The sequence below is a fragment of the Amphiprion ocellaris genome, chromosome 21 (genome assembly GCF_022539595.1).
Source record: "Amphiprion ocellaris isolate individual 3 ecotype Okinawa chromosome 21, ASM2253959v1, whole genome shotgun sequence".
In the NCBI taxonomy this organism is placed as follows: domain Eukaryota; kingdom Metazoa; phylum Chordata; class Actinopteri; family Pomacentridae; genus Amphiprion; species Amphiprion ocellaris.
The window spans coordinates 12,686,418-12,690,780 of NC_072786.1; positions in this window are offsets into that span (position 1 = coordinate 12,686,418).

The following is a 4,363-nucleotide window of genomic DNA, read 5'->3' on the forward strand; positions in this document are numbered from 1 at the left end:
ATTAAAGCTCTCATGTAGAAGTCCAACTTATTTTGGATCCTTGTGGAGAGTTTAATCTTAGAATTTGTAAAGCTGTTGAGTTTTTAGAGTCACGGACTTGTTTCTGACATTTAATAAACAGAGTCCTGAAATAAAATTACAGTTTGTGGATTTCTGTCATTTAGTCTGACTAACAAATAACAGCAGCATAAATCTCAACGTCATTAAGAGGAGTCTGGATTGAGGTTTCTCACTTGATAATGATCAAAACATGATATTTAGGTTGATTTAAAGGAATATTTCACCTTAAATCTTTGAATGTTGACCTACAAGGTTGGTTTCAGGGAGTATTCCACCTACAAGGTCCTCAAACATCCACCTTAAAAGAACATTACACCAAAAATCCTTGGACATACACCTAAAATGTTGGTTTAACCGAGTATTCCATCCAAAATCCTCAGAGAGCTGAGGGGCTGGTTAAAAGGAATCTTCCACCTAAAACCTCAAATATAGACCAGAAAGGGTGGTTTAGAAAAAATCCTTCAATGTATACCAAAAAAGTTAGTATGGGGGAATATTCCACCTGAAATGTAGACCTGAGAAGTTGGTTTGGAAGAATATACCATCCTAAACATCCTTAAATGTAGACTTAAAGACGGTCTGGAAGAAAATCCCACCTAAAATCCTCCAATGTAGACCGAAAAGGTGAGTTTAATGGTATAGTCCACCTAAAATTCACTACTGTAGACCTTGGAGGTTGGTCTGATGGTATATTCCACCCAACATCCTTAAACATAAACTTAAAAAGTTCGTTCAAAGGAATATTCCACCTAAAATCCTTCAATGTAGACCAAAAAAATCTTGGTGTAAAGGAGTATTCCACCTTAAATGTAGACCTAAAGGATGGTTTGGAGTAATATTCTACTCTAAAATCTTCCAATGTAGACCTAAAAGCTTGATCTGATGGTATATTCTACTCAACATCCTGGAACATTTACCTAAAAGGTTGGTTTAATGGTATATTCCCAGAAGAACCCTTGAACACTGGGCTTAATGGTATATTCCACCCAAAATACCAAGAAGTCAGTGTAAAGGAAATGTAGACCTAAAAGGATTGTTTAAATGAATATTTACACTGTTATTTTCATTATTTAATAATCTGTTATCAGTCAGAACCCTGGCAAACTTATTTTCATCAGTTTTTTTAGTGGAAGTCACAAATAAAGGAGCTCTTGGTTTTTCCCAGCATTACTGAGTCAAAAGTTGCTGTTTCAACACAGACACATTCACATGCATCCACAAACCTCTCAGCATTCAAACACCCACAGACAGGAGGCCGGCTGGACCGAGGCTCGGCAGCATCCTCAGACCCACGAGTCGGGGAGTCGGTGAACTTGTTGGTCCGGTTTGAAGGCCTCCGTGTGGTCCAGTAGTAGTCCACGTAGTCGGTGTTGGCTTTGAACCGCAGCGACTGGCCGCCATCAGGTGGACCGGCTCGTCCTCGTAGGGCTCCTCCTGTAGTCTTGAGGGAACCACAGGAACATTCAGTAGCTGTTGGAGTTCTTCCTGTCAGGCTCGTGGTAGAATGGCTCTGAAGAATCTTGTACTTGTCTTATCTGGAACAATCTAACAGCCTAAACTGTTAACAGTGGTGTAAAGAAGCAAACACACAGACATAGATTAGGACTCAAATTAGATTTATTTTAGAAAACAAATCAACTTAGAAGCATTTGTTCACACGTGGCTGAATAGGAGGCCGTCCAATCAGATTTGAGGTCTTCACTCTGTAGGTTGTTTGTTGGGTGAGACTCTTAGACCTCCATCAGCTGACGTGGATGTTTGATGGTCTTCCTCTCTAGTGCCAGATGATTCATCCATGAATTCAGCAGCTACAGACTGAAATGAAGCTCAAGCTGCCGTTATTGAATTCCTGTTCCAGATCAAATGTTCAGAGCTCACCTTGAATGCAGCCGTCTGCTGTCTGGATAGTTTTTCCTCATTGTAGTCTTCAATAAAGTCTTTTTCCTCATGTCAGGATGTGGTGAGACTCTTTCTCAGTCACTGCAGACATCCCTCATTGTGCATCTCCAGAGAAGAAACAGAAAAACTGGTCACTGCTTCAGCATCAAACGCTCTCCAGCATTGAGAGTGTTTTAGGAATTTATTCATTGTGTTGTGAACTTTGAAGGAGCAGAAACTTTACAGCTGCCAAAGATATGAGCTCCAATTCTGTATGTTTTAGGAAATCAAGTTCATCAAATGAACACTTGATTTTTGCTGATAACTCTCATTAAATTACTAAAGAAATCTAACATAAAAACTTGTAAACTCTCAGGCAGCTTTTGTTAAAGTTTGTCTATAATTCCATCATCATGTTCTGGAACCAGGACTCTGCAGAAGTTCCTTCAAACAGATACTTGTGTGTTTCTCTAGTTAAGGCCTCAGGTTTGAACGTACAGCAGAGGATTAGAAAGGAGTGATTTTAATGTTTAAATCAGTCCAGTAAATGTTTGGCATGAAAATTATTAAAATTTTGATTTAGATAGATTTGTGTCAAATAATATTGTAGAGTCTCAGTTAATTATATCCAAATGAGTTCGGTGTATTTACATTTTATAGAATATTTGATTTCTTAATCTCAATACTGTAGAGTCTGACCCTAAATATTATAATAATGATGTAAATTTAAATAATATTGTAGAGCAGAGTCATAAACTTTAATCAGCTAAACTTACATAATAAATATCACTGTACAATCTTAACCTGAACATTCATATTACTGAGGTAAATTTACATAAATCATGATATTCTAGAGTCTTAACTGGAATATTTCTAACATTAATCTTTTTGTATTGTGCTGATAAACAACAATAACCCGACTTTCAGATAATATTTATTGTCTGTGATTGTGAGACTAAATTCCTCCATATTCTGGAACTTTCCAGCAGCTGTAGGAATAAATAAATAAAAAAATTTGTTCATTTCCACATTATGCACATTTATTTATTCTTAATATCTCAGACTGAATGTATCTGGCAGTAAAAACAAACTCATCTGCTGGACTGAATTTCCCAAAATGGAAACATGGACAGAATTTAACACTCAATTATCCATGGCAACACATAAGTGTCTGCTTCTTACCAAAGTTCACAACACAAGTACAGATTTTAATGTAAAACTTCAGGGATGACTGCTGACCATAAGTATTCTGATCAATACTTCATGATCAATATCAGGACAGATGTTACAACTCCAGCTGTTACATTAGACTGCAGTTATTCACAGAGAAATTAAAACATCACATTCCTCATAAAAACTAGATGGGACTTTTATTAAATAAAGTGTTGGTGAATAAACAGTGTAAAAAGTGCAAAGCAGCTCCATTAAATCAGGAGATGTGAGACTTCCACAGCATGGATCACCATCTGCTGTGTTGATTCATAGCTGAATGTCAGAATGAACTGAGATAGAAAAGCTGCTTTGAGCTGCAACATTACGGTCTGACAATCCAACACATCACAGTTTTCATCTGGTTGTTTTGCTCCAACATGCTGTAGAAGTTCAGTTTTAACCTGAATCAATACAGAGATTCTATTTCCCAACCAAGACTGGAATAAAAATTACAATGTTATTGAGGTTATTAAAGCAACTAAATCCTTTCAGAGTGGAAGGATTTACTTTTAAGTTCTAATTCAAGTTTCAGTTGGAGCACATTGCATTCACAAAGAAAAACAGCGATACCTTCTCATAGCAACATTTAATAAACCTAAAGCTTCCCTGTTGGCTCATTGGTGGAGTTTGTTACTGAGCATCTGAACCTTTAAAATCAGTTGAGACGGGACCATCTTCAGTCGAGGCCAGTCAGAGAACTTCAAGACCTTCCATCAGCTGGACCAGATGTGGCATCATTCTCCCTCTGAACATCTCGGATGACAGGAGAAAAGGACAGAAATCAAACACAGATCACAGAAATACAATTTATTCAACTTTCATCCTTTTATAAAAGTAGCATGAACTTTATTAAAACTTGGACAACATCAGTAATGAAGTAAATGTTTTTTATCTTGTGTTCGAAGCTAAAGTTAAAGTCAATTTTAATGAGTTTATCCTGAGAGGAGTGAGAATGGAGCTTTTCTTTCCCTTTTTTAGAATATTCCCTCAAAATAATTCAGTTATTATTGGCTCTCTAGAGGCATTTTTCCTTACTTATTTATTTTTAGATACCTCAGACTGATGCACTCTTGCTGGTTTGCAGATAATCTTCATGTACAATGACAAATAAAGATCTTCTATTATAACATATTTTTGCTAAACTAGAACTGCAAATCTTCTCAACCATCTCTCAGTCTGCTCGAAATCACAACTGCTCACCAAGAATTATCTG